Here is a 23,069-nt window from a genome sequence, read left to right as displayed (position 1 = left end):
ACGCTTTCAGTTAATAGAAAAAAATTACCGTTTTTCAAAACAGGGTCCCACGGAATTTCAGAATTTTCGCAAGACTAACAGAAATCGACCAGCAAAAAATGAAATTAAACTAGTGTCGATTAGAACAGAACAAATTTGTAAAACAGTCACATTTCGTTAATTAAGTTCGAATAGATTGCATCCGTATCACGATTCCTCGATACGAGCTGAAACAGAAAACTGTCAAGTGCTGCAAAAATGTGCGAACACATAATCACGGTCGAGAATCGTTTAAAATTTATATGGACTAACTAGATATGTGGGGCTGCTGTGGTAAATTGAGGCACGAAATCGTTCATTGCAACGACAACATCCGAATTAGAAACGGAATTCTTTGCAATAAATAGTGTAGAGAGCACGGTGCAAGCACGGTTGGTCAGCTATCGCTGTGGGCTGGACGGGCAGCACTATCAGTGTGCGGTCCTTGCTCCGCTGCTGCTGCTGCTTAACTACTACTAGGTACTACCGCTGCTGCGCTGCTGTTGACACTGCCAAGGCAAATATGTGCGGTCATCGCGTTCGTTGTGGTTTCCGCACAGACACGTTGTGAATTGGTTTCAATTCATTTGGCGTCGAAGTTTTACTACTATATATTGCTTGGCTTAACAACCAGCGCCAGTGGTTGGACGCTTTTTGAACTTAGGCGTTGTGGGAAAATGTAATGTATTGATTTCAAACGTTCCGCCAGCAATTAGGACCGACCGCAAGAGTTTTTTGAGAGGGACAATCCGGTATAAACATTTTTCGGATTCGGATTTTGACACAAAAATTTTGAAACTTTTAATGTTATGTATTCAACTATATTGTGTTGTGTTTAATACAGTGAACTAATTATAATTTAAATTTAGAGACTTGCTTCCGGGAACTTTAAACTTTTGATTACCAATATGCAATCATGTGAAGGAGTCGTGTGCTTTTGTGCAACAGATTGGTTTGCGAAACTGCAAGCGCCGTAACAGTATCTTGCTTAATAGTATGGTAACTTCTGGAGATTGGCATTGATTGACGGACCAATATAAACAACTTCTATAGAACCATTAAATCAACAAGAGTATGGAAGGAAGGATGTAATTAAAATACTTATATTTAATTTTGTATTGGTTTAACTTTCCACGAATATTGTTTAATAACCATCACTGGATGACATTTTTCCTGTAGTGGTTATTCTGGAGTAACCTTCAATTTACTGCCTCTTCCGCTCTATACCAAAGTGTTGTGATCGACAGCTGTGGTATTAACGTAGCAACAGGAGAATTTCTGGTATCCGAACAGCATCGAACTGTATCGCCAGTTCTCAATCACCAATAAGCAAGCAGCAGCACTATAGTTGTCCCACTGAGTCATAAGTACTTCGCAGCCAGAGACACACGGTTAAAGATCTGCCTAAGTTTGACGGAGAACCAGAAGTTTGATTACAATTCATCGAAGCGTATGAATAAGTTTCAAGAATGTGTGACCCAAAAGACCAAGAAACGTCAAACTGGCATAAATTTCAGCGTTGCAGTGCAGGAGTTGTGTGCTAAATGGAGAAACAAGGAGAACTCACTATAATTTGGAAACTGTTTAAAATAATTGTAAGCACGATGAATCTTCCAGTTTCTGACCGGCATGGAGTTGTTTCGATTTATTCCGTAAAGCTTGGCTAAAAGTTAATTTGGCCGCCCTTCGTGCGTCACCGCAGCCTCGCCTTGTGGTAGGAACTGGAACCATTTGACATAATTTTGCTTTCATCAAAATATTCCACCACGATGCGAAACAGTACAGAATGGAACTCGAACGACGTGAAAAAATCTTGCACAAACAACTGGAAAAACTAGAGTGTTTTGGAACAAAGTTGGCAAAATTGCTAAAAATGTCTAAATCAACAGTGTTTAATGTTCTAAAAGGTGACAAGGAAAACCAAAGCAAAGAACTTTATAAGAAATCTGGAACTAGAGCCAATTCTGGCCTCTCCATCCGGGATATGGCTAGAAGGTGCGATGCCAACTATCAAACCACACGGAATATCTTTGCTCGAGAATGTTATAGGTCTTACAGTGTCAGTAAGCATCCGAATAGGTAGGGGTACCTGGGGTAATAAGCACCATCGAGGCAAAATGCACCCCCTTCATTTCTAAGCTGAAACACATTTTAAAAAACAAAAAAGTAATTCTGCCAGTTAAATCGATGTTTGCTTTGGGTACTATGTCAATTTTGCAGTTCTATCTAATAAGCAGACGTAAATAATAACAAAAATATGTTTTCTATAAATAAGCTGTAACTTTTTGCTTCGTTTCACTAACACTGTTTGACTGCTCTGACAATATTAATAGCCGGTAAATGTTATAATTCGACTAATTGTGGTTCAAGCTACACAAATCTGATAAAATATCAGAAGTTTTGATATTTGTTACTTTTGTTTTAACCAAAAATATTTTTTGTGTAATTTTGGGGCAAAATGCACCCCGTTACTTGGGGCAAAATGCACCCTTAGCAAACATGCTTTATTTACTTTGCTTCTTTTTCAAAATGATACGCGATTACGTTCGAATGTCTAATATGTCGTCAGCCACTGTTAAACAACTGCAGTCAGCACTGGAGGCGGTTAAATACTGTGTCAAAAATTATGCTACTTGGGTACACGGCATTCCGAAGAAAACACACCTTTCCATATCTTCCCACACATATCTTCCTTCCCTAGCTTAGGAAGTGTAATTACAGCATTCGGTGAAAACTAGAAATAACATTTCTGTCAGTTAGTATGCACGAATTGTAATACAGTTATTGAATTCATTGAATATATTCTCATTAATTGATGCAAAACATGCATGGGTCCATTTTGCCCCGGCTAGTTGCGTTTTCATTCTTTTACCTCGGTATCAAAAATCATTTTGCACGCCTTTTTCACAAAAGTTTTCAGTATGATAGCTACAGAAACTTTTAACCAATATTCATGAGATTATGCTCAGTATATAAGATTGGTATTTAAGCTAATAAGATTGGTATTTTAAGCTTTAACAAGAAAAAACCACGATTTCCTTAAACGGTGCGTATTACCCCGGGGTACCCTACTTGAATCAGCGGCCCTTTTTTGTTTCATTTGGTCGGCCACCAGCATACCGAAAGGCTATTGGGCCGAGCGGTACTTTTACTGGACGACGAAACCTACGTGAAAATGGATCTCAAGCAACTTTGCGATTATAAATTTTACACTGCAACTGGGGGTGGCGATATGCTACTCACTCGAAGCTACGCTGCCGGAAGAGGACTAGGTGGAAGAAGTCCTTCTCGAGGATTCCATCGGGTGCATCGGGATCCATCGGGATTGAACGGAACCCCATGAAAAATCCCTTCTACTTTTCCACCTATTTAGTAGGTTCGCGTAGGGTGAATCGCCCTATTTCGCTTCCTACGAATTCTTGCATTCTTGCAACATTTACCAGCCTACCCTTATGGGAGTTTTACAGGGGGATATACCGATTCGCAAGTATACAGAATCTACCGACTAGAACCGACTAAGTTGGCTGTTTAGTAGGGTGATCATTTAGAGCCGACCTACGGAACCAGACGAAATAGGCTGATTATTCGGGAGATAAAATTGATCGATACAGACGAAATAGGTGGATTGATTGGTGCATGCAATTGTGCTCCCTACTAAAATCGATCAAATCGGAGGAGGCATCGGATGATGAAATAAGTAAATCAAACTAAATAGGCGGATGAATTGATGCAAAATGTTGTGCAATCTACGGAACCAGAGGTTATAGGTTGATTAATCGGGATTTAAAATTGATCAATAGAGACGAAATAGATGGATTAATAGGTGTATAATATTAAACACCCCAATCGATCGGAAATCACACTCTCCTTGTTCTTTTATCTTTTATTCAAAAAATTATTGCACAATAAATAATTCTAAATAATATAAATATATACAAGACTTGCACAAAAAATACCTAAGTAATAAAGGACTTGCTTGTAAATAGCAGGAACTCCTGGGTCTTGAACGTGGTTAAAGCTTCCGGTTCCATTAGAACTAATACCGCCGCACCGGCCAGCACTAAACCTGGCTGTCAGTCTCTACCACTACGATTCTGATCAAGCCGTATCCCCTCGTCTAATGGGTTTAGACTTTTTCTTTGTCCTGAAACACAGATCTTTATAAGCGTGAATTTAATAAAGCGTTAAAATTAGTCATCGCAATACCCAATACCTTATGGCTCCTCGGCCGGTTCAGTAGCAGGAAAAGTTTGCAATCTGCGTTTTATCTTTTGCAATGGCCTCCGATGGTACCGTCACTTTCAATTGCAAATAAAGCACAATTCAAACCGCACGTACCTACGAAAACACTTTATTTAAATTGTGGACTAAATAATTACACTCGAAAATAGTAAACTCACCAACAATTGATGCAAACTCCACGAACATCATCCCGTAGCGTTATTTTCTCGATACTCAGATTTGTCAACAGGTATATACAGGTATTTATATACAGACTCATTCGATTTTTCGATTGATTTAATAGACCCTACGATAACAGATTAAATTCGCCAATAAATCGGGTGACGGCTCGGGTGACGAAAACCGATCCCGTTTGATGATTGATCGGTGCACTTTATTGGCAAACTAATCCTTGCAAGATGTACCGACTCTTTGACCGATTTAATTGATACCCTACGAAAACAGATTAAATTCGCCAATAAGTCGGGTGACGAAATGAACCTACCTACGAAACCCGACGATGTAGGTTGATGTCTTAAGCACCCTATTTCGTCGGTAGACGCGTAAAATGCCATCTGTCAAACTTTTTATGGGGAATAATTGGTTAATCGCTCAGCTAGCTTTGAGGTACGATGCTGGTCTGGTAAAAGCGGACAATGACACCAACCATGAAATTCAGAGGCGTAATATCAGCAAAAGGCTGTGTATCCTGTACAACACTCATTAAAGCTCATTAAAGCGGTTTTTTTTTCATGTGTGGACTCACCACTGCGACCAGTATAGTTGATCTATGGTGATATCTCTCGGGTGTTTGCTGTATGACCTGCACCGCATTTCTTTTTGCTATAATCGCTATTGAGTGAGCGACATGCTTATTAAATTTTATGCGCGCTTGTGTGTATTGGGGTTTACCCTTCCTTCAAAGCTTGATCTACTTTACCCACTTATTCCTCACTGCCAGTACTATCCCATATTATAGACGTCCCTGGCGAGGACTCATTCGTACCTCTGACCAGTACACTTAACTATAGGAGGGACATTTGCACTGTCAAGAGGCTTCAGAGGGAAAATAGGGTATTGTCGTTATCGTCGGGCAATCACGATTTTACAGTTTTAGTAACTCATGATATCTATGATATAACCATTGTAAAACTTCTTACTGTGATAGCTAACTTTTCACAATATTGTGAGTTTCAATCGTGTATTCAAAACACCCGTACTGAATTCAGTGACTAAATCTTACAAAAAAAGTTTTCCAGGCGCAATCAACTTTTCTTCAAGAAATGATTCATGAAATGCAATTATCGAGGTAAATGTTGAAAATGTATGAAGTGTGTTGTGCTGCACACGAAGATTATAGAAAAATCCCCCCCAGTAAGGTGTTTGGGAAGCCTAAGGTGAAATACTAGAAAAGCGCTTTTTGTAAAGGTCGGGCCACTTGAGCAGTCATGGTTGGGCCACCATAATTTCAAGCGCAGAAGCGCAATAATCGCTAGAGAACGTCAGTCACGTAAAATGTAATGAAATAAAGCACAATTAATACGATAAAAACCTAGATTTTTGTTGTTTTTTTCATTGTAGTTGTACACTTCGGAAAAAGCGATTGCAGCAATATTGATTTTACATTATTGCCGAAATTTCGCAAAAATGCAATTAAAAATAGGGTATTTGTACCTATATGAGCCGTTGTTCACGGAATTCATTCTTTTTATGTCTCTATATAGCATTTCAATACGTATGTCTTAGATTTTCTGCGGTGACCCAACCTGTACAACATGGCCCGACTATGACAACATTTTTTGTCTTGACGGAAATGCCTATAATTTTTTTGTTTTTCAAGCAATCAGTTCAAAACTTTCCGGAAATATATCTCATTCTTAGATCTTTGCAACGATGTAATTAGATTTCCAAAATTCCTTTTGAAACGCAAGTTATGGGCGAATTCTAAAACGTGGCCCAACCACGACGATACTCCCCTATAGAATTCAGCATCAAGGAAGGGTAAATGAGGGGCCAGAGAATGAACCCATGTCAATCAGCATCTTTGGCTCGAGCAGCACGTTCCTCACCCAACTCTCGCCTCCAACCCATGTCAAAGTCACTTGACAAGGAACGGCTTGATTCTACTAAGATTCGAACCCATGACCACTCGCTTGTCAAAGCAGACTCGATAACCTTGCGGCTACGGAGCCCCCATTAGAGCGGTTGTTCTCTATGAGCATGAAACATGGACAATGCTCGAGGAGCACCTGCGAGTGCTCAGAATTTTCGTCTTTCGAAGTGGCAAGAACGATCCTCGGCTGCGTATAGGAGAACGGAGTATGGAGGCGGAGGATGAACCATGAACTCGCACGGCTCTGTGGTCAACTCACAGTGATCCAAATGGGTGAAAAGTGGAACTTTTTTCCTACTATCTTTTGCTTTCATTTGAACATTTACAGTCTTATCACTTTTGTTCGTATGAATATTCCCCAACAAAACAAAAAAAAGTTTGTTCCAATACCTTGTGTAGTTTCAGAGAAAAAGGTGTATGATCGTTTTTCGGTCACTTCCCGTGGTCGGATCATTACAAATTTAGTATCAAAATAAGCGGAAAAGACTGCAAAATCAAAATATGGAATAAAAAAATAATGATTTTTTCAACATTTTAGTCGTTCATGTCCACTTAATATAAAAAAGTCAAAAGTAAGTCATCGCTTACTATGATAAAAATAAAAAAAAATACTTTTTTGTGTTAGGAAATATCGACATAGGGTAACCAACGTATTTTGGACCCCCTCAGCAGCTATACATAATTTGGACACTTACAGCAAAATCAAATGCAAGTGTCCAAATTATGTACAGCTGCTGATGGGGTCCAAAATAGGTTGGTTACCCTACCGTTCTGATTCAAACTTAAAACAGTCTCAAACTTCGAACACTTGGAATAAAATTCGTTAGTATCGCTAATATGATAAAATATTAAGTTTATTGTACATCACCGTGTTCGTTAGAATGTCCTCAATGCAGTGGTATACAATAAGCATAATATTTTATCATATTAGCGATACCAACGGGCATTTCATTTTAAGTGTTCGAAGTTTGAGACTGTTCTAAGTTTGAACCAGAACGGTAGTTTCTTCGGCAAAGTTGTAAATAATGTAAAAACAAGTAACTTTGCTGAAAAAATAAAATTTCTATCTTTATTGAGTGGTGAACTATGGAGCATATTCTTAGCAATTTTTAAAAAATTAGTTTTTTATGCTTAGCTTTTGTTAGTTGCATTTTACAAGAACACATTGTTTTAAGCAATTATTGGAGCACTCAAAACACACATTTTTGCAGAAGACCGCAAATCTCTGGGACCTTTACTTGCTAAGTTATCGCATATTCTAGATTTAAATTTCCATAGCTTCACGAGCCTATGGGGTTAAATTCTGGTAAGCGGATTTAGAAAATCAGTACTTCACCTTAAAGTTTTAGTTTTAGGCGATTATTGAAGGACTCAAAATACAAGCTTTTGCAGAAGGTTGCAAATCTCTAGGACCTTTCCTTACCAAGTTATCGCTTTTGGATCGTGAAGTTGCCCCCCGCAGAGATCACATCTGTCTAGGTCTATTCGTTTTTCTAGGTCTACTGATCTCTAGTTAGTTTTCCCTAGTCCTCGCATCGATTTAACTTTCGTTGTATACAAAGCGGCGAAGCCGCTTTTTGCAGCTTCCAAACTGAATGAGCGGTGGTTCTCCGCCAAATAGTACTTTCGGCGAAAATTTTTTCCGCGAAATAGTACTTTCCGCAAAAATGTTTTCCGAGAAATGGTACTTTCTGCGAAAATGTTTTCCGCGAAACAGTATATTCCGCGTTATGGTCATCCGCGAATTGGTTTTCTGCGAAATGGTATTCGGCGAAATGTTATACAATCCCCCTAAACACATACAGCTTCGGAAATACATTAACAATGAGTGAAATATTTTGCAGAGTGGTAGACGTATGTCTGTTCTTTCTGAAAATATAACACTTGTTTATATTACAAGCGCTCAGCGAAACATGGCGTCGAAAGAAGAACAGGTGCGAAAAGCAATTGTGTGCGGTCGCAATGAAAATCCGGATCTCTCGTTAAGAAAACTTGCCAAAAAGCTTGGACAGCTGGGAAGAAGGGAAGTGGAACAAAAACGGATCTGAGGAACCACCACAAGGATGCGAAGGTAAAACAAATATTACGGAGGAGACCAGATCTTTCTGTACGTACCATTGCTCGTAAAATAAAAATATCGTCAACATTCATGTACACTTCTAAGCAATGACAAGGCATGAAGTCTTTCAAGGTGAGGATTGTGCCAAACCGTTATGATAAGCAAAATACGACGGCCAAAACACGCGCTCGTAAGCTTTATCGCGAATATTTAACGAAGTTTCCATGCGTTATAATGGACGATGAAACGTATGTCCTAGAAGACTTTAAACAGCTTCCTGGTATGTCTTTTTACACTGCCATGAAAAGGAATGGCGTTGCAGAGCATTTTAGAACAACGAAGAAAGCCAAGATCCCCAAAAAATATTTAGTATGGCAGGCCATATGCAGCTGTGGTCGAGCAAGCAAAAGTTACATCACTACGGGAACGGTTAACAAGGAAATATACCGCGAAGAATGCCTGCAGAAGCGATTGTTACCGTTCCTACACAGCCATGATGTACCCTCGCTGTTTTGGTCTGATTTGGCATCCTGCCACTACGCCAAAGATGTTTTGGAATGGCGTATGATGCTAATGGAGTCCACATTGTACCGAAGGAGACGAATCCACCTAACTGTTCAGAGTTACGCCCCATCGAGCGGTATTGAGCTTTGGTGAAGAGAGAGCTGTCCCAGCACAAACAACAAGCAACAACTATAGATAAATTTCGAAAATCTTGGACAAACGCAGCTAAATTGGTTGCCAACAAGTCTGCACTGACCCTCATGGCAAGGGTAAACTCCAAAGTTCGCCAATTTTTCATGCAGACCAAATAAGTAATGTTAATTTGTTTGATAATTATTAACGATACACACATAAATGATATAAAATTGTTTCATGGAATAAACTTCTAGTAAATTTGTTTTATTGCAAAATTGAGGTGTCCAGATTTTGTCGCGAACAAGCCTTATAAAAATTGGTGGTTCGCGATGTGTAAAACGGTGAATCGCACCGGACTGTACTGCTAGGAAGTACAGTATCAGCGAAGCAGCAGTTGGAATTCTTCTAAAATGAAATCAAATACGATCGAACTGTTTGTCGCCATCTAGTAATGGGATTGAACAGTAAAGTTCCCCGGAAGTGCCCATTTATCAGACAAGGCAAATAAAGCTTGAAACGACTCAAGTTCGGAACAGGAGCATGCTGATAAGCCATCAGAGTTCTGGGAAACGGTTTTCTGGAGAGACGAACCAAAATGTGAGCTGTTTAACCGAAAGCCGCGGGTTCGTGTGTGACTTCAAGAGCGCCACATCCAAGGCACGGTGAAGCGCACGGAGGGGGAAATGTGATGGTCTGGGAGTGTTTTTTGTGGGGTAGAGGTGGAAGCCTCGTTAAAATCGACGACAGATTACTACATTAGCATCCTGTGGGAAAATCTGGAGGGTTCGCTAATTTAGACGGGCTTTGAAGGGAAGTTCGTAGGACAACGACCCGAAGCATACTACTAAGAAAAGTTCGAAAACAGAGACTGAGGATGCAAGTCGTATCTGTAGCGAATAAATATATATGGTAGAATTTAATTTAGAAAGGTTTTCTTTTTTATTGAATTTCAAGTTTTGTATTCTACTGACACGCTCCAAAAAACTTCAGCCGGATCTCACCCACATCGAGAATTTGGAGGGCGATTTTCGATGCCAGGGATGACAAAACTGGTGTAACGACAAAAAATAATGATTTTGAAGCACTGGAGTGCATTTGGGAAGATGTAGATCCACGACACCTAAAGGTCTTGAAAGCCAAGAATATATTCACCGTAAGCTTCGACAATATTTTTGTGACTGTAGTAGCTTTAACAGCTTGAGTCATTCGTGAGTTGTGCGGGGTTAGGATTTAAAGCCTAAAGATTTATGTTCGCAGTTTGGAGCAGCATAATACTGCTGATGAACAGTGGAGCCACAGATTGTAAATCTATGGTTGTCTCGCTGGACTAAACGAATTGCAAGAAACACACAACATGAGTCTTTGCAGAAGCAGCTGGTTATAGATTTATTATAAAAAAGACTAAAACTAGTTACTGAAAATGACTGGCTGCATCTAGAAAAATATACTCGAGCCGTGTTAAATAAATTTTACTTTCAAAAAATATAAATAAATAATTTTATTTCTGTTTGCGGTATTCTCGCATCCTCTTGTTTCGATTAACGAACCTGAGAGTGGGGATAGTCCACAGGGTAAATGAGGAAAAGGTATATAATTCTGAAATTCTTCACCGATTTGGATGCAAAATATATACATTTCCACTTCCGTCGAAAATGAACGATGTAATGTAATTTGTTGCCCATTTGCATTACGATCGCACGAAACACAAAAAAGAAATAACATGTGAAGCGTTGTAACTCAGGGTGGAGATTCAGGAAGAAGCCTTTAAATCACAAAAACCTGCTCGTAATTGACTGAAATTGTCCAACTTCACATAAAAATGCCTCGAATTTATTATTAAAAAATATTATTAATATATATTGTAAATAATAAACAAATACCACACAGTTGGCAAACATATCATAAAACGATTAGTAGTGCCTATCGCGTTTGAAAACTACTTAAAATCCTTTATTTTTTAAACACGTTATCATGAATCTAGATTACGGAATGACGCCTTACATTAGGACGTACGCAAAAAAATAATCTGATAACCACAACACTGCACTGACCAGTACACCACAGTCAAAAAAATCGCTCGCACAGTTTAACCATAACTACGCTACAGCGCTGGTTGTTATGTCTGTTTATGATGCGGTTTAATTTTTTTTTATTTTGTAAATTGACTCCAATGTATATGTTCTACGATAGACTTCCATACGACACAAAGGACAAAACAGACCACTGTACACTGGTGCGCTATATGGTGGGACGGACTTATGACCGATCAAACCATTCCTACATATCCGTCTTTAGCATGAGTGCTATTTTGAAAAGCTTATATGCTGATTCGATTTGAAAATTGCTGTCCCAAACAAAAACTACCCCGTTCAATGATATTTAGGCTTACTACGCGGTATGGGCTGAGTAAATGTTTTGTCGAATAAATAAATTATGCAATTATGTACATAAAGATGACAAAAAATCTGTATGGAAAAAAGTTCTTGGATTTCTTAACACATTTTTTTCTAATTTTGCTTAGCTGAGGTCATATGAGCAAAATCGAAGTAAATTGAGCGTGTCAATTAATACCAAGTCCTTTGAATGTAATATTTTTCATACAATTTTAACATTTTTAAGTATTGATATTAAATATGCAACAACCTTTTGCATAAACGAGGGAACTAATAATAAAACGAATAAAACACACCATGAAAGTATAGTGTAAGATGAAATTTTTACCATTTATGTACAACTTCGGCTGCAACCATAAAAAACTTTCTTATGAAAGATGCTCATAAAACATTCAAATAAACGAGTGCTTTAAACCCTTCGAATCAGCGATCATATTTTCACTCGAAAGAGGTTAACACTCTTAGATACGTCAACAAAATCAAATGGTTGATTGACTCGACCATATCCGATTCTTTCTTCCATTGAAAATATGGTACCTACTAGCGAGCAATTTCAGAGTTCGCTTAATTCGTCGAAAAAAAACACGTCTGCATCACAAAGTAAATAATTAAACATACGCGTGAGCATCAAACGAAACGTGACAGTATATTGTATTGTTGCACAATAAAAGGGCTGAACATGCTTTTCCCAGCGAACATATTAATTTAATTTGTTTATCAGCGGTACCTACTGTTAAATGTACAAACAGGTTGACGAAATGTGTGCTCAGGGAAAACTGTCACAGCAACATAATGACGGTGGAGGATCAATACAGAAAGAATGGATTAATAAAAATGCAAATATTAAATTATGACATTGAATTATGAGTCGATAAGTCAAAAAAAAAAACTAATTGGTCGAAGAAAGGGATTATCTTTATTGACCGTTGCTGTTAACATATTTAAACTAACAATCCACATGAAATAAAGGTTTTAGTTTCTATAAATAAACGTGTAAAAGTTTGATCAAAGAGTATTTCTGATGAAATGTCATTCTATTTGAAATTTCACGTGTTTTTCACGAGAAGTTAGAGTGAATATCAGATCATCTCAAAATGTTTTACCATTAAACATGTTTCATGTTATGTGTTTTTCCAATAGAACTGTAGTGATTAGCACTAGGAGAAAATCTAAGTGATTGCCATATTGATCGCACGCGTGTATATTTTTTCGGTGTACGAACTGGTTGGAACGTCTCACAGGCCATATTTACAAAAAGGGCCACCGACTCGAATGCAGAAATTATCGGGGCATTACACTCCTCAGTTTTGCTTACGAAATTTTCTCTCGCATCCTGTTTTATTGACTGAAGCCGATGTAGGAAACCTTTGTTGGCGAATACACGTTCACTTTACGACAAATCCTCGATAAAGTCCGTGAATTCAACTTGCAGACTCACCATTTAGTTATAGACTTCAAAGCGGCGTACGATTCAGTTAAACGAAATGAGCTGTGGTGGATTATGCTTAAACATAGGTTTCCAATAAAATTGACTAGGCTAATACCTACATGCCACCTTTGATTATTTAAAATCAAGTGTCAGAATAGCGTTATATGATTTGAACCACGGTGACGGGCTATCGAATTTGGCATTCAATATTGCATTAGAAGTTGCTATTCGAGCAGCTATCAATGGCGCTGCAGAAGGTGCCATTGGGTTTGCTGAGAGGAGTCGACGTTACGACTGATTCGACGAGGAATGCCACCGGATGTTAGATGAGAAGAATGCAGCGCGGGCGTCGATGCTGCAGCAGGGGATCCGTCAAAACGTGGATTATGGTGACAGTGGTGGGATGCGAACAAAACAGCTACCGGTGGAGTGGAAGGAGGGAGTAAAATGCAAAATATACAAGACAAGTTGGTATATGAGAACTATCGAGCGATCACCATTTTCAAGGCCACCTATAAAGTGCTTTCTCGGGTCATCTTTCGTTGTCTATCGCCGCTAGCAGGTAGATTCGTTAGAAGTTTTCAATCAGGTTTTGTGGACGGGGTATTGAAAACGGACCAAATCGTTGTGCTGCGACAGATACTCCAAAAGTGTCGCGAAAACCAAGTCCCTATGCACCGCCTTTTCATAGATTTCAAGGCCGCCTGCGATACTATCGGACGTGACTATCGTCTGCTTCGCTGACGATGTGGACATTATCGGAAGAAAGTTCCAGGTGGTTGCCGAGCAGTATATAAAATTGAAACGTGAAGAAGTAAAGGTTGGATTAATGGCAAATACGTCTAAAACCAAGTACCTGTTAGCAGAAGGAACCGAGCGCCATCGAGCTATAGTGTGGTAGTCGACGGGGACGAGTTTGAGGTGATAGACGAATTAGTACACCTCATGTCGTTGATGACGTTGGATAACAACTGCAGCAGAGAAATACGCAGACGTATTCTTGCCGGAAATTGTGCTTACTACGGGCTTCACAAGATCCTAAGGTCGGGTAAGCTTTAGACCCGTACCTACACGGAGAATAAAAATGTAGTTTCAACCATATTTATGGTTGTTTTACGCACAAACAAAAATTTCGTTTTGTTTCAAACTGAAATGTATGATTGAAATGAAAATATTTATTGTTACATCAATGTCAACTTCAAATTTGAAAATACTTTACTTTTAATTCAAAACTGTTATTTACTTGATTCAAACAGAATCTCGTTTGGAAACAACAATATTTTCAGGTTGTTATAAAAATATTTTATTGAGGCTTAAAACAACAATCATTTTGTTTGAAACAAACCGGAGCTTTTTCGCTCCGTGTACTAGTAGTCATCTACGGGCACGAAACGTGGACAATGCTCTCCGGGGACTTGAAAGTCACTTGGACTTGGATCGGTGGTGCATGTGAGGATGGTGTATAGACGAGAAGGATGAGCCACGAGCAGGCGCAGCTCTTCGGCGAACCCAGTATCCAGAAAGTTGCCTAAGCTAGAAGAGCACAATATGCGGGACATGTTATGAGAATGGCGGACAACAACCCCGCAAAAATGGTGTTCACCTCGAATCCGGTTCGTATCAGCGTGCTCGATGGTTAGACCAAGTGGAGTACGACCTGGAAAGCGTCATACAGTCAAGAAATTGGAGACGGACAGCCATGAACCGAGTTTGTTGGCGGACCATTATTATCAGGCTCAATCCAGGAAAAGTAAGTAAGTAAGCGTGCAGGGAAGCGTAGAGCGTACCATCATCATGAGATCTCACATGCTCCTGGAGTTCGCGGATGTCATAGATATCATCGGTGTCAACCGTAGGGCTGTGGAAGAGACGTACATGCATCTTAAGGAGGAAACTGCGAGGATAGGGCTTGTCATACACTCTGCCAAAATAAAATATATGATGGTTGGTAGGGCTAGTAAATGGCTGGGTAATGCGTAACATCGGTACCTCGCGTACCTGTAGTTGTAAAATAGACCCCGAGGTGGTCATTAGCCTCTTATCCAGCAACACCTCTCCCTACCTCCTCGTGGTACCAGCCGGAATACGAGCAACCTTGGTGGAGATCGGGTAACCAACCCCGGTGGAAGCTAAGGTCGTATACCGACAGGGAAGGAGGCACTCATGCATCTGCTGAGTGTGGGGCAAAAGGAACAGCCTTGCCAGCCGTGAGCGTCTGACTCCAGGTTAGGGGCGGCTCGCGACGGTGATTCCACTGCACGGTGAATAGCCGTTTCCGTACCAGGTATGCGGCTGTATCCCACGTTAGGGGCGGCATACAACAGCGACTGATCCGGAGCGGACGGCTGATCTATGAAACGCTGTGTCTCGCCAGCTATACCCAAGACAGCAGCCCTGTCCGCGAGACTAGGCATCGCAGCCCCAGTAAGGCAGTATGCTTAAACAACTTTCGTTAGGAGAAATTCAGCAAAGGAACTACAACCGGATAATTGGCATGGACCCAGGCAAAAGAAAAAGGACAACGATTATTGGAAACTTGGTACTTGGAATGTCAGGACTCTACTTGAACCGGCACGCGCTGGTATCCTGGCAAGAGAGCTGCAGAAGATGAAGGTCGAGGTTGCAGCCATCCAGGAAGTGCGGTGGCCGAAGACGGGAGAACGTGAATTCCGCGCAGTAGATCCTATTGCGGGCACGACATTCAAGTATCACATCTACTACAGTGGCGGCGATAAAGCAGAGCATGGTGTCGGATTCGTATTACATGGAAAACAAATGAAGCGTGTCATTAGGTGGAGGCCCATCAATGACCGTCTATGCGTGTTGAGAATTAAGGGCAAATTCTTCAACTACAGTCTGATTAATGTGTACGCACCGACGAACGACAAGCCCGATGACGTAAAAGAGGCGTTCTATGATCTTCTTGACAGAACATATGGAGAGTGCCCAAGACATGACATAAAGATAGTCATCGGGGATACAAATGCACAGGTCGGACGTGAAGAGTTCTTTCGTCCCGTTATTGGTAGAGAAAGCCTCCATTCTGGACAATGGCCTGAGGCTAATCAACTTCGCTGCAGCCAGAGGAATGGTTATCTGTAGTACCCATTTTGCACGATGGAACATTCGGAAGCACACCTGGAAACACCCTAATGGAGAGGCCTGCTCTCAGATCGACCACGTTCTGGTTGATGGCCGGCACTTTTCTGATGTCGCAGACGTGCGATCCTTCCGGGGACCAAACGTTGACTCGGACCACTATCTCGTAGTAAGCAAGATCCGCGCACGGTTGTCCAACGTATTCAAATCGAAACCAACGAGGAAGATACGACTGAACATCCGGCGGTTATTAGCGGAGGGAGTTGCTGCAGAGTACTCTCAGAAGAGTGATGAACGGATCGGTGAACATCTCGGAGAGAACCTGAACGAACAGTGGAGACACATCCACGACGCGATCAGTACTACAGCGCGGGAAGTGTTGGGTACTACTGCTGCAGCCACTTCCAGTGAGTGGTTTGACGCAGAGTGCCAGCGAGCGACTGATGAGAAGAATCGAGCTAGAAGTCACATTTTGGCTGCAACTGTGACACGCCAGAGCAGGGAGAGATACCGAGATGCTAGAGCTGCCGAAAAGAGACTTCACCGTCGTAAGAAACGTCAGCACTGGGATCGCGTTCTTGCGGAGGCAGAGAATTGCTTCGAGAGGCACGATACAAGAAGCTTCTTTAATACGATCAACGGAATCAGGAACCGGACCGTGCCAACTCCTGTTATGTGCAACGACAAGGAGGGGAACCTGATTACCGAAAGATCGGAGGTGGCTAGGCGGTGGAAACAATATTTCGATGCATTGTTGAATGGTGAACAAGATGGAACGGTCAACAGAAACAGGATAACGATTGAGGATGATGGACAAGCTGTGGATCCACCAACTTTGGAAGAGGTTAGAAAAGCAGCGAGAGAGCTGAAAAACGGCAAAGCAGCTGGAAAGGACGGCATCCCCGCCGAACTTTTGAAAGTCGGGAGCAAACGGCTGTATTGTGCAATCCATCAGGTTATACTAAAGGTATGGACTGAGGAGGAATTACCTACGGACTGGTTGGAAGGTCTCATATGCCCAATTTACAAAAAGGGCCATCGACTCGAATGCAGCAATTATCGAGGAATTACTCTCCTCAATTCTGCATGCAAAATTCTCTCCCGCATCCTGTTTCTCAGACTTTTCCCGTTACAGGAAACCTTTGTTGGCGAATACCAGTGCGGTTTTCGAGAGGGACGCTCCACGACGGACCAAATGTTCACCTTGCGACAGATCCTCGATAAATTCCGGGAATTCAACTTGCAGACTCATCATCTGTTTATAGACTTCAAGGCGGCGTATTCAGTTAAACGAAACGAGCTGTGGCAGATTATGCTTGAACATGGTTTTCCAACAAAACTGATTAGGCTGATACGTGCTACCCTTGATGGTTCAAAATCAAGCGTCAGGATAGCAGGTGAGACTTCGGACTCGTTTGTGATGTTAGATGGTTTGAAGCAAGGTGACGGACTATCGAACTTGCTGTTCAACATTGCATTGGAAGGTGCTATTCGAAGGGCCGGCGTGCAGAGAAGCGGTACCATCATCACGAAATCTCATATGCTCCTATCATTGGTGTTAACCGTAGAGCTGTGGAAGAAGCGTACACGCATCTTAAAGAGGAAGCTGCGAGGATAGGGCTTATCATAAAATCTACCAAAACAAAGTATATGGTGGCTGGTAGAGAGCGTGGTAGCCCTTCGGGTGTTGGAACTGCGGTGGTGATAGATGGAGATACTTTTGAAGTGGTCGATGAATTTGTTTACCTTGGTACGTTAGTGTCATGTGACAACGATGTGAGCCGTGAAGTAAAAAGGCGGATAGCGGCTGCCAACAGGGCCTTCTACGGATTACGTAGCCAGCTGAGGTCCCGTAGCCTACAACTCCGTACAAAACTCGCGCTCTATAAGACGCTAATTCTCCCGGTAGTACTCTACGGCCACGAAGCGTGGACGTTGAAAGAGAGCGACCGACGAGCTCTTGGCGTTTTCGAGCGTAAGATCCTGCGATCAATTCTTGGCGGCATATTAGACGAAGGAGTGTGGCGCAGGCGCATGAATCATGAAATATACCAAGTGTACAAAGATGCGGATATTGTGAAGCGACTCAAATACGGCAGGCTACAGTGGGCTGGCCACGTAGCAAGGATGCCGGATGAGAGACCAGCGAAAACAATATTTAGCAGAGAACCCGACAGAGGCCGACGACTTCGAGGCAGACCCCGTACCCGTTGGATGAGCGCTGTTGACGAGGATGCTAGAACAGCGGGTGTTAGGGGCGACTGGAGAGTGGCAGCCCAAGACCGAGTAATGTGGAGACGGCTCCTGAATTCGGCATTGATTCGATAAGCGGATTGTCGCCGAGAAAGTAAGTAAAGTAAGTGATGGTTGGTAGAGAGCGTGGTAGTCCCTCGGGTGTTGGAACTGCGGTGGTGACACTTTTGAAGTGGTTAACGAATTTGTTTATCTTGGTACATTAGTGACATGTGCCAACGATGTGAGTAAAAAGCGGATAGCGGCTGCCAACAGGGCCTTCTACAGGTTACGTAGCCAGCTGAGATCCCATAGCCTACAACTCCGTACGAAACTCGCACTCTTTAAGATGCTAATTTATGCGGTAGTCCTCTACGGCCCCGAAGAGAGCGGCCGTATAAACTCTTGGTGTCTTTCCTGCGTTTTGTAAGATCCTGCGTTCAATTCTTACTGGCATATTAGAAGATGGAGTGTGGCACAGGCGCATGAACCACGAAATGCGGATTTTGTGAAGTGAATAAAATACTGCAGGCTACAGTGGGTTGACCACGTAGCAAGGATGCCGGATGAGAAACCAGCGAAACAATATTCAGTAGACAACCCGACTGAACAGCGGGTGTTAGGGGTGACTGGAGAGTGGCAACCCAAAACCGAGAAGCGTGGAGATGAATTCAGCCCAGATTTGATAAGCAGATTGTCGCCGAAAAAGTAATTCTTGAGTTATGACCAAAAAACTCGACTTCCCTGACCATTTACTTATTTCAAAAATTTATATCTTTGCAATCAAGCATCGTACAGCGAATATTTTTTTATGCAGGTAAATTTTCTCAGAAATTCAGAAAAATTATCTGGGAAAGTTCAACTTTATCAAAAAATTTCAATTTTCTCAATAGTAAAAATTTTATCATAGGATTATATTTCGTTACGTTCTATGTCCGTGTTTCTAAAAATACAGATAAATTTCTCTTTATTTAGCCAGGAAACCCGCTTAAAACAAAGGAGCAACACGAGGTGCTTGTTGCAAACAATTACGTTTTTACCCCACCAAGACCGAGATTGTCAATCTCCATCATTCGAACGTTTTGGGGCTCTTTCGGTAAGACAAAAAGAAGTAACAGAAGCAGCCAGCTGGTGAAATGAGGTTAGTCTGCAACAGTTAATTCGATTTTTGCAGCATTTCGAGCTTTGCCTATAGACGCAGACAAACCGACCGAGCCCAGTTTCTCTTTTAATGGCTTTTGGACAAACGGTTTGACATGCTTTCATGAGGTAGAAACTTGAAAGAAAAGGTTGTCGTCAATCTCCGGCAAATGCAATGCGAATGCCATGCCAATCTTGATGTGTTTTCTGACTGCGTCTTTTTCGCTCTTTCTGGTAGGATCTACATTCCACTGGAGGTTGACTGTATACACAGATGTACTGCGACTGTAAAAGCGCCATAATACTCATTCCGAATGCAATAGCTGCAATTACCTGTTGATTAGTAAATAGGTTGTGCAAACACTTCCATCAGTGATACCGAGCTACTTTTCAGTGTTTTTCTCTTGATTAGATTGATAGACTTCCAGCGTAGTACTAGAACACTATAAGAGCTTTTGTTATTTTTACAATGGACACTGTGATGATTTTACGAAAATCACTGTCGTGTGGCAGGTGTTAGTGTCAATTGTTTATCAACAGGGTAGGAAACGTGACGATTCAATCTGAGCTAACACTCACTTATTTGGGTTGTCTCTACCTAATTTGATGAATGAAATGAATGGTGTAATCGCTTACAACTCATAATATAGTTATAGCTATAGTAACCATGCATATACTAAACATTGGGGAACCGTTGCGTAACAGATTCTTTGCGAACGTAAACCTAACCCAGCCAGCCGGCCAGTTGTTGCCGTTTTCTCGTGCTCTGTTACGTTCACTTTTGCTCTGCTTCATTGAGAGCTGCTAGAAGGTGTTTTGCTATACGTATAATACATCTGAGGGGAGTTTTTTCTGCCGCCGGCCAATTCCATGTGGCAAACTATTGCTAGTGTTGCCATAATGGTCACGACTCAGTGTGAGTGTACATTATGCTTTAAACCCATTGTACTGTTTTCTAAACTAGATATTACCGGGCGATAAGTAACATTACAAGACCTTTATTCTTAATTGCACTTTTAGGGTGTGGCCATTACTCGACTATTTGCAATGAAACACATCAATAATGTTGTGTTCTAAATAACTAATCAAATTACACAAGCCTTTGATGCAATTGTTCATATATGGAAATAATTTAGGATCTTGAGTTCCGAACGTTTCGAATGATAGAATGCCTTCTATTCGACATGTAAGTACAGCAAAACTGGCAACGTATATCGCACTGCGAATACATACACTTTAGAAACGAATGATTGCATCATTGTGCAGGGCAGATACTATAAACGGTTTATTATAGTAGATACGACAAGAAAAATAAAAAATGCCTGCGTAATATCTATAGAATCTCGAATATATATATACATTTACCGAATAGAATAACATTAGTTAATAATGAAATGCCTTCTCAAAACGAATCAGCTGTTCTCTTCTAAATACGTAACCATTAGTCAGCAAGTTGTTGCCACACACTTACCTGCGTTTCTTGGTTCGCAGACGCAGCAGTTTCAGGGCACTGTCTTACAGTGCCTAAGATGATTACTGATAACGGGATTGCAATCCCGTTAAGAGACTATTTATTGTTGACGGTCAGATTCACACAAAGCATATAGACGAAATATACCAATCGCTCGCTGTGCACCGGTTTCAGGGTCACTTCTTTTATGATTGACGTTCCCAAAAATATCCCTCACCTTTTGATGTAGCTATAATACAATTTGTTTGCTTCACAAGCTTTGCTGTTGAATATCAACTGATAACACGCACTGATAATAACACCCAATTGTAGGGTCGTTGTCTTGTACCTGCTCCTTATGTACAATATATCCGAGATCTTCCTTCAAGGCTTTGATGCACTGCCCAGCACACGTGAGAATCGATAGATTATATTCCAATAATTACGTGAATCCTAGCTTCCGATAAAAGTATCCATTGATTTCACTTCACGCAATTCCGTAAACAAAATAAAATAAACTAAAAGAAAAAGGAAACTAATTCACTATACGTTATTTCACTATTCAGTGAATTTGAATTTTCTGCAAGCAATAGTGAATTGGATTGGCCTTGTAACACGATTTACAATATTTTATTGGGTTAGACGACGGCTGCTTTACGTCAGACACATCACTTCCAAAGCAATTGAAAAGGCACCATCGACTGCTGCGCGATTCGGCCTTTCTCTCGCTGTGTCGGTCGATTCTCGCTCGCGTGCGTTTTGAGAGCGTTGAGAGAGAATCAAAACACGAGTGAAAGCAGTGATGCCGGATTTGTTTCGTCTGGAGACTTATGACCGCGGCGTCGTTCACAAAGGACGTCCGGTATTTTTTTGGCGTTGAGAAACCAAGTGAGAAACCCTTCCCCGCTTAAGCGGGGTACGCTGCTGAAAAGTAATGGGTAAAAAGATAGGACAAGAAATGCTCAAGAAATCGATTTCTTTTACGATTTCTTAAGCAGTATGCACCTCATAAGAAATATTATTTCACGTCCAGATGACGTTGGTTTACCCGCAAGTGAATTAAAACGTCACTTTTCCGTACGGAATAATATCCGGCGCAATTATTACCACAAGAAAAAATGACAGGTGGTTGCTTGCATTGGAGTTGTCAAAATTTCTTCAGTAAATAACAAGATTTTTTCTTGAGCTGTTTTCTTTTCAGCAGCGTACCCCGCTTTACGAAAAAGTCGGATGCCTGGCAGAAATCGAACAGAACCAGTCTTCATTTTTCGCTCGATTCTCTTTATGTCAAACGTGACACTTTGAGGCAGGAGAAAAGCGGTTCATCAGTTTTGCAGTTTCGGGCAAAACCGAAGTTTCACGGCTGGTTGTAAGGTTCTTCCGTATAACCTATACTGCCCCTTAAGCGGGGTACGCTGCTGAAAAGAAAACAGCTCAAGAAAAAAATTTGCTATTTACCGAAGAAATTTTGACAACTCCAATACAAGCAACCACCTATCATTTTTTCTTATGGTAATAATTGGGTCCTAAAGCCCTATGTCGTTTTTAGCTTGGATCGATGAGGTTAGGGTTAGGAACACATATTTTGATATTCAATTTTATATATTTAGGCTATTGCCGTTAAAAACCTTTTTTTTTTAATTTTGTGAAATTTTGAACAAAAAATAAACATTTGGGCAACCTTATATAGACAAACTATAGTTGTGCATGGTTGTGTCAAGCAGTGTCTAGACAACACGAATTATAAAAAGAAACCATAGTATGTCTTGAAATGTCACGGAAAACTTTTTGTTTACCTTCACGCTCATGCGATAGTGTGTCAAAAAGTCAAAAGTTGCAAAGTCAGGAAATGGCTTGGCAATCGCGACCTAAAACATTTTACAGCTCATTTTCCGGTTCCGGTCATCTCAGTTTAATTAAGGCCTTTGTCAAAATCAGCAATAAAGCGTAGTGACTGCACTTGGTCACAGCGTGGATGGCTTCAGTTTTCGGATGCAACACCCGCCATCGAGATGCGACCCTGTTTGGTTAGAAATGCACAGAAATTTTTGGTCTGCCGTTCGCCCTACTGCTGATTCACATCGGAGTAGCAGAAGAGCAGAAAATACCAATCTGATTGATAATACGGTGCCAGTTTCGGTTGGCGTTTTTTTTTCATACTGTTCTGCGGGGTCGACTGTACCGAGATTATACTGTTGGCCATCAGTTTGACATCGTTTAGTCATTCTTAGCGCAAACTAGATTTGGACAAAGTCTAGCACCGTGAATCGATGAAT

General features: G+C 41.1%; 1 protein-coding gene across 2 annotated transcripts in view; it reads right to left on the bottom strand.

Annotated features, from left to right (window-relative positions):
- Positions 1-21,487, bottom strand: part of LOC128741971 (high affinity copper uptake protein 1) — a 75,717-nt gene extending 54,230 nt beyond the window's left edge. For both annotated transcript variants that reach the window (XM_053838120.1, XM_053838122.1), the window contains exon 1: positions 20,815-21,487. The gene's annotated coding sequence lies outside the window, so the exon portion shown is untranslated. The remainder of the gene's footprint in view (positions 1-20,814) is intronic.
- Positions 21,488-23,069: the final 1,582 nt, after the last annotated feature.

Source organism: Sabethes cyaneus, chromosome 3 (genome assembly GCF_943734655.1).
Source record: "Sabethes cyaneus chromosome 3, idSabCyanKW18_F2, whole genome shotgun sequence".
NCBI lineage: Eukaryota > Metazoa > Arthropoda > Insecta > Diptera > Culicidae > Sabethes > Sabethes cyaneus.
The sequence above is the reverse complement of the archived record's forward strand: the minus strand, read 5'-3'. Positions and strand labels throughout refer to the sequence as shown.